This window comes from Dasypus novemcinctus, chromosome 29 (assembly GCF_030445035.2).
Source record: "Dasypus novemcinctus isolate mDasNov1 chromosome 29, mDasNov1.1.hap2, whole genome shotgun sequence".
Classification (NCBI taxonomy): Eukaryota; Metazoa; Chordata; class Mammalia; order Cingulata; family Dasypodidae; genus Dasypus; species Dasypus novemcinctus.
The window spans coordinates 30,887,320-30,902,543 of NC_080701.1; positions in this window are offsets into that span (position 1 = coordinate 30,887,320).

A 15,224-nucleotide genomic window follows, 5' to 3' on the forward strand; every position below is an offset into this window, starting at 1 on the left:
GCACAATGGGATGCACTGCCTGGATCAGGGAATATTTCCTTCTTTTCATTTCTTCCTTACTTTGGACTTATCTCTTTCCCAGTCTTGAGGTATGTGTGGTATGTTTACAACCGAAAAGCAAAGCGAAGGGGTCAGGCTGCTATCTAAGATCTTGACCCAGTTGGATTCCAAATACTAGATAATCCAGTGTACTACTCTTCTCTGCTTTTCATAGATACTATGCAGTCCTTGCTGCATGTTAATTATCAATTAAATATGAATCATCCGTGGGGTGCTTCAGGCTCCTCGGGGGTGATAGCTTAGATGCCTAGAAAAAGAGAGTAGGGAGTGTTCCTAAGCCTGAGCACACCACCAGCTGCAGAAGCTGTTTATTTCTTCTTTCTTTTCCCCTAATACAGGCCGCTGTTTTTATTGATTGAGTGCATTTCGCTGTGGCTTTTTAACTGTTGCTTTGTCTCGTTTCAGGACCTCTGCTACAGGTCTGAGAAACAAAGATGCTTAGTGCTTAGAGGAGACTGATAAGAATGAGCGTGCAGAGAGGGGTGGCTGCACTATTCGGTGGTCCACGTGGCTTTTGGGGGGGGGGGGCCGGCTGTCAGCCACCAGGAGTTTGGGTAAAAAAAGCCCTTGTATCTGGTCTGCACTGCCCCCTGGTGGCGAGAATCATTTTGACATCCAGGGCGGCCAGTTGCTGGGCCAAGTCCCAGAATGACCTAGCAAAGCTGTAATGAGCAAGGATACATGAGTTCAGGTGAATTATTGAGCATCTCTTACGCTTGTCCAAGATACTTCCAAGGTCCTACAAGAAGAATAAGGAGGGAAGAGGATTTGGCCCAACTGATAGAGCATCCACCTACCACATGGGAAGTCCACGGTTCAAACCCCGGGCCTCCTTGACCAGTGTGGAGCTGGCCCATGGGCAGTGCTGATGCACACAAGGAGTGCCCTGCCATGCAGGGGTGTCCCCCATGAAGGGGAGCCCCACATGCAAGGAGTGCGCCCCGTGAGGAGAGCCGCCCCTCACAAAAAATGTGCAGCCTGCCAGGTGTGGTGCCGCATACACGGAGAGCTGACACAGCAAGATGACACAACAAAAAGAGACACAGATTCCCGGTGCCACTGACAAGAATGCAGGTGGACACAGAAGAACACACAGCGAATGGACACAGAGAGCAGACAATTGCGGGGGGAGGAGGGGTGGGGAAGGGGAGAGAAATAAAAAATAAATCTTAAAAAAAAAAAGAATAAGGAACCCCTCTACCCCTAGGGAGTTTTCAGGACTTGTGATTTTAGGCTAGAGAATTGTCTTTTGGACTTCTTTGTTATTCATTTTCTTTCACCAAACATTTCTCCAACACCTTCTTTGTTCCAGGCACCATTATGGATGCTAGGGTTAGAGAAGAAGAAAGCAAAGAGCAAGGCTTGTCCTCGTGGGATTTAACATCCTCAGATTCCTGTCTTAATCCCAGCACACACACATTCACACGATCCTACGAAAATTTGCTACATCTGATGATCAGTGAGTCCCTTGCCTTAGCATTACATGATTAGAGCGTAAGAATCTCTTTCCGTGGGGTCTTTATTGTTTATTTAAGAGGGAACTGCAGAAGAGAAAAACCTCAAAGACTGAGGAATGTGTCACGAAAGGTGGAATTTTAGGTATTGTGCCATATTTTCAGGCTGGAAGACTTGGGGGTATGATGAAGGGATTCCTTGCATTCTTCAAAGCACACCACCCAAGCCACTTCCTACTCCATCACCTCCTCCTACCCTGCCAGTGGACTCTCAGGGTTGGCTGGGCCCAGGGGGGAGCAGGGGAAACTGTGAACTTAGCCCTGAGTGCAAGAGTTTCTCTTTCCCATATAAAAGAAGAAGAAACCATTTTAATAGTTGTTAGTTTTCAGTTGTGTGATTTAAGTTTTGTACTGGGACTGAAGAGGGTCTCTAAGCCTGAAACATGACTGCTGCCCTCAAGGAGCTTGTAATTGAAGAGGAAAGAGAAGTTCTACACTTGTAATTATTCTTATTATTAAAGATTTATTTTTATTTATTTCTCCCCCCCCCCGTTATCTGCTCCCCATGTCCATTCGTTGTGTGTTCTTCTGTGTCTGCTTGTATTCTCCTTCGATCCTGGGACCTTCCGGAGCAGGAGAGAGGCAATCATTCTCTAACGCCACCTCAGCTCCCTGATCTGCTGCTTCTCCTGTTATCTCTTCTCTGTGTCTCTTTTTGTTGTGTCATCTTGCTTCACCAGCTGTCTGCGTGGGCTAGCACTCCTGCGCGGGGCAGCACTCCATGTGGGCCAGCTTGCCACACAGGCCAGCTTACCTTTACCAGGAGGCACTGGGCATCGATCCCTGGACCTATATGGTAGATGGGAGCCCAATTGCTTTAGCCACATCTGTTGCCCTATTATTATTATTTTTTTAGAGATTTATTTATTTATTTCTCCCTGGCCTCTCTTGTTGTTTGAGCTCACTGTGTCTGTTTGTTGTATGCTCTCTTCTTTTTAGGACACACTGCAACCAGACTAGGGACCTCCCATGTGGGAGGAAGGCACCTAATTCCTTCAGCCACCTCTGCTCCCTACCTTACTGGGTCCCTCATTGTGCTTTTCTCCTTATGTCTCTTTGTTGCATCATCTTATGTCTGCTCACCATGCCAGCCCACCGTGTTAACTTGCTGTCTTGCTTGTCTTTTTTAGGAGGTACCGGGAACCGACCCCAGGACCTCCCATGTGGTAGGTGGGAGCTCAACTGCTTAAGCCACATCTATGTCCCTACACATGCAATTATAAGAAAGGCACAAATAAGGGGCAGAGGAATTCTGAGTAGGAAGAGGCTATTTATAGCAGGAAGGGCCAGGGAAGATTTCATGAGGAGGGGTATTTGATTTATTATATTATTATTTGGGAAAGTCAGCTCTTGCTGCAGTGGGAAACTTGGTGGTAGAAGAGGATGTTTGCACTGCCACTGGGGAAGAGAAATGGAATTGCTATCCCAGGACAAGAAGGCTTGAGGAAGGCCTCCTCATTTGACCTCTGGGAATTACTGCTCTAATAAACCAGTGTCCACTCACTGTGCCCCTGGGTCACGCCCCTCAGTGGGCTCTCCTGCTCCTGCTTTTTGCCTCAGACTCAAGCAGGCCTAAGAAAGCCTCGAGTTTCTGTAAAATTTGCACAGGTGGCACACAGCTGCCCAGTGGCAACATTCCCCCAACTAAGTTTCAGTTTCTCTTTTTTTTTCTCCTTCCCTAGATATTTACCACTCACCTATAGTTCAGGACTGGCCACAAAGTGGGACTTAACTTTTCTTGGGGGAAATGTTAATGCTTTCGTTATGTCTTCTAAATTTTAAGCTGCATCGCGTGCTGTCCTCTTGTGCATCTTATCCCCCCTTTGGAAATTTGGAAAGGTGGTACAAGTGCAAGACTTGGGGCTGGAGGAATTCCTTCAGGTTTGTGGAAGGAAGCACATTCAAACCAGTGAGAGGAAGATAGAGCCCGTGTCCACCTGGAATTCTTCCAGAGACCTCACTGGAGGAGACAGAGCTCAGGGAGAAACCGAGGAGGGCCGAATGCCACCCGCTATTTGTGACGGTGTGATGATGTTTAAATTTTTTGGTCACTGTGTAAGAGGACCTCAGCCCTCAAGCTTTTTTTGCTTCTTGACGCCAAAGAGCCATGGCCACAGCTCTTTGACTCAAGCTGTGGAATGGGAGGGTTCAGCCAGGGCTGGCAGCATGGTGCCCTTCTTTGTCTCTTCCTCTCCGTCTACAGAATACCCAAGGGTTTGGTCCCATGAATTAGGTTTGGGAGCAAAGAGAACAGAAGGTCCAGCGTAGGTCCCTGGGGCTAAGTCACATGACGAGTCCAGCTTTGACTGGCGAAGACCGAATCATCTGCCATTGGTGTATGCAAGCACCCTTGCAAACCTCACGGGAAGGATGCACCATTTGCTGGCACAATTAGGCTCTCCCGGGTTTGAAAACTCCTTGCTGTGCTTCAGAACCAGGGAGCGAAAATACTGTCTGTGCTTAGACTGCGGGACTGGCGGGCTGCCCCTGGACCCAGCCACCTGCCCCTCAATCCCTTCTGATCTACGGGGTACCTGCATGCTCCTGGCAGGTGGTTATTGTTCAGAGCCATTCCAGCCTCTTCAGCAGGATCTGGCTTTTCATTACTGCTCCTGGCAGTGGGTCTGCTTCCTCCTCGTTTCCTGGATGGGAGAAGCCTGCAAATATCCAGGCTGTACGGCATCAAGTTTCCACCAGGGGCTGCTACTGCCATTCTTTTCTGTTATTACTTTGCTTTGGTGAGAGCGGACTCCATAGTCCACCGTGCTTTTGCTTGCCTCCAGTTCCCAAGTGGAAGGGTGGCACTTCACTGTTCTGCTAGAGGCTGGATCTCAGACTTGTGGATTTGTGGTAATAGATATTTTTTTTATCTTGGTGGGATAATATCAAGATCTAGCTGCATTTTGAACGTGAAAGGAGCAGGACTCATCTCTCCGCACTCCACTGACCCCTTTTCCTCACCCCATGGCAGGGCTGTGACCTGGGGTAGTGACATGACTAGTTCTTATTGTTACATCCCTGTTCACCAAGGAAGATGTGCCCCCGAAACATGGTTCACTTGTGACAGCTTCAGATGCCATGGGGAGGACCAAGAATTCTCCTTAGGTTTGGTTCAGTCATGCGGTGATGGAAATGCACAAATCAGCCCAGGGGCACCCAACTACGTGCCCCTAGAAAACTCTGGTTTCCTGTCCAACGACAAGGGCTGCACTGGAGAGAGCTGCTTGGTTGCTCAGGGCTGCATCGCTTCCTTGCACTGACTGCCACCCCCTCTCCTCCTGCCAAGTCCCCTCCCCGCCAGCTGGGGGTGGCCTCTGGCATGGCTGGTTCCTTCTTGTCAGAGCCCAGGCTTGAGGTATGGCTACTTCTTTGGGAAGAGATGTTTGGTGAGCCCAGCGGTTGACTCCTGTCGTTCCACCGAGCTGCTGACTCGTCATGTTGTGTCACCCACCTCCAGTCCCAGGCCATCCAAATTCAAGCTGTGAATCATTTCCTGCTGCCCCAGACAAGAACGCAGGATGGATCCCCGTCACTTTTCGAATCCGAACTGAAGCCGGCTAGTAAGATGGGGAATCAATAGACGGATCTGGAACCTGGCAGAGAGTCCACGTGGCCATCAGTCACCCCCAAGGTGGCTGCTGGAAGACCCCCACCCCCAGGATTCTGCCGTCCAGAAGCTAGGAAGCTGGAAGCGGGGAGAAGCCCCAGATGTTCCCGAGGGACTTTGTCATTGGGCCCTCATGGGGAATTGATGGGTGGGATGATCAATCAAACAGCAAACAGCTGGAACCCCCTCGCTCCGAGCAAAGGGGTGGAACAATGAACAGTTCAAAAAGCCAAGTGGGGCCCGAACAAGGCTCTCGTGCTCCGCTCTTTTCCCTCTGGACCCGTCCTGTCCTCTGTGCACCGCTCCCGCCATTTTCCCTCTGCCATGTGGCCACGCAAGTAAACCTGGGGATTTATAACCTATAATGGGGAATTGTAGTCTGTAAATCAGCCCTCTTATCACTGTCAGCCCCTTCCTCTCTACCTGGGACCCCTGCTCTGTTGTTTTCTTCCGTTTCTCATCCCTCCCTACCTTAATAAACGACTGACCTAACTCACCCGACGTGCTCTTGAAATTCATTTCTGCAGCATAGCCAAGAACCTCGACAAACTCCAGTAACCAAACTACTGCCTGACTTTCAAGATGCTTCATCTTCTTCTCTTGTTTTCATAGTCAACCAACTGTAGCTCCATCCTCTGCTTCACCAGAGGTGAAGTTGTCCTAGATGTCCCCTGAGCCCATCACCCCTTGAAAAAATCCCGGTAAAAAAAAACAAAACAAAACAAAACAAAACACAATGCCCTGGGCTTGTTCTTATGCCTGCAACATAGACATGCAATTCTGGCCTAGAATTCCCCTCCCCTGTTCACGTCTCTATCCCGGTGCCACCCATGTTTTGAGTCAAAATTCAAATCCCGCCGCCCAGACTATTTGACTCCACAGCATCTTTCCTGATGGCCCTGAGCACATTTGTCTGCCCCAGACATGTTGGCTTTTAATTATGTTCGAGATGTTGATGTCAAATTGTTTCATCCTCATTGACCCAATTGTTCAGTAATCATGCATCAAGTGCTTATTAGTATGTTCCAGGAATTGGGTTCATTCATTCATCTGATTTCTTTCTCTCATCCCTACAACCAATCTATCAATCAGCCTGAGAGATGCTTCCAAAAGATGTGTTGTGCCTGGCCGCTTCTCGGCAGCTCGTCTTCTCCCCCCCTTGCCTGCCAACTCCTGCCTGCACACCTGTGACAACCTGCTAACCGGTTGCTCTGTTTCCACTCTTGCCCCCATACAATTCCCTCTCCACAAAACACTGATTTCTTTTTCAATGAGGAAATCAGATCATGTTGGTTAATCATCTTGCTTAAGATCCTCTGGCTGTGTTCTATTGCAGTTAGAATAAAACAGAAGTAGACTTAGAAAATAAAACAGAAAAGTCCCCCTATGACTTAAAAGGCATGCCATTTGGCCCCTGCCTGTCTCTCTGGCCTCATCTCATGCCACTCTCTCCCTCTGTCACTCGATTCAGCCCTCTGGCCGGCTTTCCAGTGGAGCATGTCACCGCCCTGCAGCCTGTGGGCCTTTGCATCTTGCTGCTGTTTCTGTCCAGGAATCTCTGTTCATCTGCTTATCATTCAGGAATATGCACAAAGGTCACTGATTTAGAGACGCTCCCCCCTCTCCATGCGGAATTATCCAATGGTGCTTCCTGGCCTCCTGGTGGGTCTCTCCCATGACTTTGTTTCCTTTCCTTCACAGCACTCCTCTTTTTCATTTGTTATTTTTACTGCTCCCCACACTCACCCTCATTAGAATTCACGCTACAGGAAAGCAGGGGACAGATCAGCCTTGCTTTTCTGCTACTCTGCCGACACTTAGAGCAGGACCTGGCACCTGGGAGACTCAGTATTTGTTTAAATAAAGGAATGAATGAGTGGCTAAATGACTGCATAGATACATGCACCCAAGATGAATAAACACAGCCCCTGCCTTCAAAGAGTTCACAGACGACTTGTAAAGGAGAGAGAGTAATAAACATCTCCTTCCCAAGGAAACAAAGGCTGTAACAGAGACATGTCTAACAGCACGATGGGAGCACAGATGAGGGAATAATTAAATCTGCTTCATGTGCGTGAGTCTTATCTCTCTGCTTATATGGTAAAGCTCCTTCAGGACAAACTGCACCTTCCACTTCTATTATATTCCCTGATGCAGTGGTTTCTAAATGCCACTTCCTAGACGAGCTGCAGCGGAATCACCCGGGGAGCTTAAAAAAAAATCCCACAGATTTCTGATTCTGATTCCACAGGTCTGAAGCGGAGCCCTAGAATTGGCTCCCCAGATGGTTCCGAAGCATAACTGGCTCCAGGACGACACCGGGTCCCTCGCTGGGCACCGGCAGGGCTCCGAATGCCTGAGTGCACGGAAATGAATCCGTCTCGGCTTTGCTCGTTGGTTGTCCTGACCAGCTCCAGCTGAGCCCGGGGTCAGTGCCCATGTGGGTCTCAGGGGCCTGTGACCCGCGGGGAGCAAGTGAGAAGGCAAGCCTGCCTTTTTCCTAGCGCCACAGCTTTGCTGGCGCTCGTATCCTTTCACGGGGATGGTTATTTCAGCCTTTTGGGTGGTTTGATTTTTGTAACCGAGCAGCAGCCAGGTGTCCTCCCATCGGTCCCGCCCCTCCTGGCTAGTGGCCTGCAGGGGAGAGCAGCAGCCTGCAGGGATCACCCTGCAGTGGTCTCCTCCAGACCCCGGGCGCAGGGAGGGCACGAGCCAGGGCCACGTGTCCGCCCACCCGAGAGAACGCGCTCTCTTGGCCTCAAAGGCAGGTCAGATTGGCTCTCCTGACTCTGAGATTTATTCTTTGGGACTCTGGGTTCAGCAGACTTGTAGCCAGGGTGGGATTGAGGGGGCAGTATCAGAGGGAGTCACCTTCCAACACTGGAAAGCTTTTGGAAATCTTTTAAAAAATTATTTGTTTATTTTTGTTAGAGAAGTTGTAGGTTTGCAGAAAATACTGAATTCCCATAACCGTATCCCCAACCCCCCCAATCCCCCTGCTCACCCCTCCACAGCTTTCCTTATCGCTTGGCCTTAGTGGGGCACCTTTGTTAAAACTGAAATCAGCAATGCTCTGGTTTCACTTCAGGGGGAATAAATCTTTCACCTTTTACTAAAAAAAAAAAAAAAAAATTGATGAGGGACTGTCATGATAACTGGACTATTTAATTATAGTCCATAATTTATATTAGGGTTCAGTGTTTATGTTGTACGGTCCTATTTTTTTTTTTTTTTTTTTAAATTTTGATTCGAGTAACAAATATACAACCTAACCTTCCCTTTGGGGTTCTTTTGCCTCTCCCTGCATGTTGACTTGTCACTGGGGAAGGACCCTGCCCAAGAATGGCTAGAAAACCAGGAACAGGCCACCAGAGCCCCTGAACACGGGTGGCTCCAGAATTTGTGGTGGGTGTATTTTGAAGGGGAAACTACAGGCCTTGTCTAGAAACTGGGTTTTATAGCAATTACACTGTTTTTCGTTGGATCACATGTCGGTTGGGGGAAGGCTAGGGGTTGGATGGCGATTCTGGGGAGGGGCTGTCAGAGCCCCTTCCCCAGCCCAGGCCTCTACCCTGAGCCATTCCTTGATGTCACCGCTGTTCCTAGGGCTTAGTCGGGGGAGAAAACTCCCCCAATCTCATCTCCACATGCCCTTTCTCTTCCCCTCCTCCCTCTTCTTTTTATTCATGACCTCTTCCACTGATCCAGATGATTGCAAAAGCAGTACTCTTTTTCTTTTCTTTTTGGTGCTCTGCCTGCAGATATAGCTCCTTGGTTTACATCAACTATTTGGGACAGGGGAGCAGGTGTAGCTCAGTGGTTGAGTGCTGCTCCCCATGTACAAGGTCCTGGCTTCAATCTCTGATACCTCCTAAAAAAAACAAAACCAGACTATTTGGGACACAGTTAGGAATGAGAAGGATGGGAAAGAGCTTCAGGCAATGTCCTTCCTGTGTCCTTGTGCTTTATCAGAGGAGAGCATCTTAATCCTGTCTACAACAGATAGTTATTTCCTCTTCTATGGCATGGCTCATAAGGAATTGGTGTTTGATATTCTAGTCCAGAGGTCCTTAATATTTTTTGTTCCATGTACCCCTTTGCCAGTCAGGTGAAAACCACAGACCCCTTACTAAGTCCACACTATACTGAGTATTATTTAATAAATATATCACACCTGCACCAACACATCTCCACGAGAATAATGTTCTTTTGCATTTCAATTCAAGCTCAGGAATTAAGAACCCTTGTTCTTGTCCATAATACAGGTGAAATAGCAAATTAGGAGCAGGTATAGTGATGAGAGGGAGGAAGGGAAAGAGGGGGTGGGAGAGACTGACACTCATGAAGATCACAACAGCTCAACATGCAAAGGAGGCAGCATTTTGCCAGGGGCCCACGTTGCAAAGCAGAGGTTCTAGCATTGGAAGAAGAGCTTCCATCTTTTGGATAATCCACTGAGATGGAAAGTCATCGTCCCCCTATACTCTCCTTGTGCATTGAGATTACCATCAAGTTTATAGCAGGTGTAACTATTTGAGAAGTTAGTCCTTCACAGGTATGTATCGCAGATGCCAACAAAATGGAAAAAATGGTTCTTACCAGTTATCTTCATCAGTTGGTACAAACTTGTCTTTCTTTTCGATTCATGTGTTTCTTCACTCAAGTGTGATGTCCATCCCAAGATATTCACCAGTTTGGGTATTAGCTAAATTAGCTAAATAGATTCCCCTTCTCCTATCTTTGGCTCTCTATTTTTCCTGGTTGGACCTTGATTCTTCAGCCCACTGTGTCTAGCTTTGATAAGTCTTGGAGTCAGGAAAGCCATCGTGTCTCCATGATGGGGGCAACCAAAGGGGGATTTTTCCTTCCCTTTGGAAAGACAGATCCCCATGGTGGAAATTCTTGTAGAACAAGAATCAGGAGTCCCAGATTTGAGATCAGTTGTATGTCTCCCATTCCACTTCTTTGGGTCCCAGATTTCTCCTCTGTAGAATGACAGCTGGATTCTCTAAGTCCCCAGGTTCTTTCCAGCTCAGATGTTTCCTGATTCTGAGTTTGTGCATGTGTGTGTGTAGTCATGGTTTGCCTCTCAATGATTCCTTACGATGGGACTCAAAGTCTCATTGTCGTTCCTGTGGTTGTATTCTTTGGTCATTTCAAGGCCTCAACCTGCTCATAGATGTAGCCTCCCGCAAGGAGAGGGCTGGTTATTCCTCAAGAGTGCTCATTCATCTGCTCTCAGTAACTCTCAGGCTGGGAAGAATACAGAAGAGCAAGTACTCCCAAGTACCCAGGGACCCAAGGATGAGAAATTTTGACTACTTCTCATCAAGAATATAGACATCCTGGGCAGCAGACTTGACCCAGTGGTTAGGGTGTCCGTCTACCACGTGGGAGGTCCATGGTTCAAACCCCAGGCCTCCTTGACCCGTGTGGAGCTGGCCCACGTGCAGCGCTGATGCGCGCAAGGAGTGCCCTGCTACACAGGGGTGTCCCCCACATAGGGGAGCCCCATGTGCAAGGAGTGCGCCCCATAAGGAGAGCCGCCCAGCGCAAAAGAAAGTGCAGCCTGCCCAGGAATGGCGCTGCCCACACGGAGAGCTGACACAACAAGATGATGCAACAGAAAGAAACACAGATTCCCATGCTGCTGACAACTACAGAAGCGGACAAAGGGGCGGGGGCGGGGGGAAGGGGAGATAAATAAATAAATAAATAAATCTTAAAAAAAAAAAGAATATAGACATCCCTTTTGTGGATGATGAGTGTGGTCAATAGGACAAATATAAGAATATTCTCCCATGAATTTGGATAAATGTACATTAGTATTATAAGATGTTAATAATAGAGTGTAAAACACACCTAAAGCAAATGATGGACTTTGGTGAAAAGTAATATATTAATATTTTTCCATTGATTGTAAAATAAAATATTATGCTAAGTGAAAGAAGTCAGACACAAAGCACTAGATAAAATGTAAATATAAGTAAATCTACAAAGGTGAAATTAGATTAGTAGTTATGTACAGCTCAGGAAAGATAGAAGGATTAAGAAGTGACTGCTAAGGGGTATGTTTTTTTTAATTTTTGGAGTAATGAAATGTTCTAAAATTGATTGCAGTGATGAATGCACAACCTTGTGATTATACCAAAAGCCATTGAATGTACACTTTAGATGGATTGTATGATAAGTGACTACATCTCAATTAAATTGCTTTTAAAAAAAAGAATATAGACTTAAATTAGCTTAACTTTGGTGCCTAAGAAACCACAAAATTATAGGACTTGAACTAGCTAATTGAACTACCTAAGCTAACTAAAGCTCTAGAGAGCTTTCACAAATTAATTTTTTAAATTATAAAAATAATATAGGACCTAGTAAAATTAAATTTCAACGGTGCTTAATTGTATAAAATGAAGAATAAAATGTCTTCTATCCCTGTCCTCAGAGGAATCCTTTGTAGTTTCTTATCTATCTGCTTAAAAATGTTCTACGCATAATCAAGTGTTCACATATATCCTTACAGCAACTCACTGCCACCTGTGCTTAAACACACATCCGCAAATGGAGCCATTTTGAGAAATTTGCCTCTTGCTTTTGTTGTTTAATGATGTATGTTGGAGATTTTCCACATCAGCACACATGGATCTCTCCTCTTCTTTATAAAGGCTGCCTCATACTCCCTGAGGGGAGAGGAGGTTAGCCCCAACACGCAGTAGACATCAAAGTTATTTCCAGCCTGTTGCAGCTATAAACAATGCTTCTTCAGAGAGCCTTTAATTTAGTGTTTTCTAGAGTTTGATCTTTTAGAGATGCTCCGTGACAAAAAGGAGGTTCAGAGGCCAAACGAGTATGGGAACCACTGCCTTTAGACTCCCCCTGTCAATAGCCTACAAAAGGTTCCAGCTATACTTTTAGTAAAAACATCTGAAAAACCTTGCTTTGCCTAACGTTTTCCCAAATTTTTTGGACCATTTCACTCCTGAACTCTTTGTCCACCAACTCACCTATTTTGTCTTGGAAATGCCTGCTGTGGTCCAGCATCTTCACTCTACAGGTGAGAAATACCAGACTCAGGGAGCTAGTGACTTGGACAAGGTTATAGAGCGAACAATTAGTGGGAGAAACAGAAAGAGATAATGAGAGTCTTCATGTGCAGGCCTGCACTCTTGCCACCATAGGAAGAACTACCTCCTGCTTGCAGAAGTCCCTTCACAGGCCATTAAACTTCCACACCAAAGTTCAAAGGGTTTGGCAGGAAAGCATCATAAAATAAGCCTGGAAGTCACATGGGTTAATAGATGAGTTTGAAATAGGCAATTAATTTCATAAGAACAGTTCGGTAAATTAATTAGTTTGCAACTAGATTCACATTCACTGCTCTTCAAGTGTCACTTTTGTAATGCCACGGCAGCTTGGCGGTAATTTCCCCATGAGCTGAAAACTCGTCACACCATTGCACTGAATGAAGGGAGGTTGGGACTGGGGTTTGGGGGTGGTGATGATGTTGGGAGGAACTCTTTGACTTTAGTTTGATTATGTATGCTCTTTCAAAGTTTTCCAAAAGGTTGAGGTGGACAGAGTTCTACGCGGCTTAAGACTAAGGGAGTGGAAGTCAACAAATTCCCGCCTCATTCTTGTGGCAAATTGGGAAATTTAGAAAGGTTCTTAGAATCAACTTGCTCAGCCCAAGAGGATAGTTTATCTGGGCAGACTAGATCTAGGGCACCACTGGTAGAGTTGAGGAAGGAAAGAAGGAACCAAGAAGCTGCTCCAGGCTGGGAACTCTCTTAAGAGCATTCATGGAGGCTGTTTCATTTAGTCATCACCACTCTTCAAGGAAGTTCTTATCCCCATTTTACAAAAAAAAAAAGGAAATTGAGGACACGTGTGATAAAATGACTTTCACTGAGCTGAACTGATATTTCTGGGGGATGATTCTGAATCACTGGTAAAGTCAAATATAAATGTCTTGCACTAAATCTTGCCTTTGGACTGTCTGTCTGGTCGGCAGGGATTTTGAGAGTTGAACAAATCCCCACTGCATGTGGTTGCTCACCATACAGCATGGGGTAAAGATGAGGCCTGCGCCTTCAGCCATCCTGGCTGTGCAATGTTGGACAGCTTCTTCAACTGTTCAGCTTCAGTTTTCTCAGCTGTAAAATAGAAATAATAGCATCTACCTCCCCAGGTTGGTAGAGCTTAATAACACAGCATAGGTGTGTCTGGCCCTGTCCTAGCAGGTGGGTGTTGACCCATTACCGATTTTTCCCATTTCCGATTTCCTCTACAGTCTCAATGACTGTCTCCATCCAATGCTGGGTCCTGGTTGGCCCCAATGGGACAGTAGGTGCTTGCCACACACACCTCACATGTTGTGGGTGCTCCATAAGCACCTGCTGGTTGCTTTGATCATTGATCTTCCTCTCTCCTCCCCCTACTAGCACTTGCCTTTTTGTCCTCACACTGCCTGTCTATTGCCTGGCCATGAGAGGAGAGTTGCATCCAAGGACAGCTAAGGTGACCCCCAATCACCTACCTGCTTTTACCCCTGTGGCTAAGACAATAGCTCTTCCTTTGACAGGTGGCGATATTTCATCCTTGGGATCTCTGGCTCTTGCTTGGTACAGTTTTTCATGGGTTGGCGCCTAGTGGGGTCAACTGGCACCGCCTTCCAGGGATTGTAGCACTCACGGTCCTCATAATTTCTCCCATCTTCTTCCCGTATTGATAGCTGGGTGATGCTGGGTTGCCATGACAACTGATTGATTAGCATCCAATTCCCAGACCGGGAAACGTGCAGCCATAAAGAATTACAAATGATGCCTGATTGTCTACTGCCAATAGCCTGATTGCTGCCATTTTTCTGGCAGGTAGCTCAGTCCTATCAGGAAACCCTGTGCTGTGCAATTATTGCGCCGTGATTGATGCATCACTATAGTTACAATCGGCAGTGTTTCCAACTCAGGAGTTTTCTTTTTTTTTTTTTTAAAGAGGAAAAACTCTCTCTTTCAGATGGAAATGTTTGTATATGCAGAAAGATGAAGTCTGGAGAGGGGGAGGGGAGTGGGCTGGCAAGGGAAGTGAGTATGGGCTAAGCAAAGGCCCAGATTCAGATGACAAAGGGAGAGTGGACAAGAGCAGCAGAGGCTTTGGGTTGGGGATGGGGGAGAAGGGGATGAGTACTGCCTGCGCCCCCCCTCCAACTCCTGGGCCTCAGGAAACTCTCAGGGGCAGTTCAGAAGCCGCTTCCTAATGAGCAGCCTAGGACGTGGGGGAAGCAGGAGGCCTCAGGTCACAGGGGTAGGAGGCTCAGCCCAGTTACTGGAGTGGCTCTCTGGGGCTTACGGCATTTATGGGCCCGGAAGTGCAGTCAGAAAAGGAGGCCAGGGGCCAGGTGGGAGGCAGGTTTGAGAGTGGGCTGGTGTGGGGGCCAGCATCCACCTTGTGCTCAGAGGTTTGGGGTGGAAGAGACCTTTTCATCTGACCCCGGGACACAGTGCCTCCATGGAGTATTGAATACTTCCCAGGCAGGTAGAGAGGGAGAAGGAAAATGAAAATATTTATGGGTGTGTGTGAGGGAGATAGTGTCACAACGAGATTGACCACTGAAGAATGCAGTATTTTGTCTTGTCAAAGTTGGCTGTTACTGGGAAGGTTGCTCTCCCCAGATATCTTCCCGATCATGCCTACTGTTCTGTGATACCTCAGTCCTTCTGCTACGAATAACTCTTCCCCTTGGTTAAAAATGACCTTTCTTCACTCTCCTTTTGAAAATCTCTTAGAAGTAGTAATATTTAGCTTAAACCTAAATGTGAATTGAACTTTGCAATTGTCTGAATCCTTTCTATCAGAGCATTTAGATATTTTTATTTTTGCATTTGCTTACTTGGTGCCTTGAGAGTAGTGATGGGGTTGTTAATTTGGCCTACAATGGAACCATAATAACGGATTTTTGCATGAACAAATGAATGGATCGATGGAAAAATGGTTCCGATGATGGGGTAGCCCCACCATGCGGGGAGTAGAAATTAGGCACAATA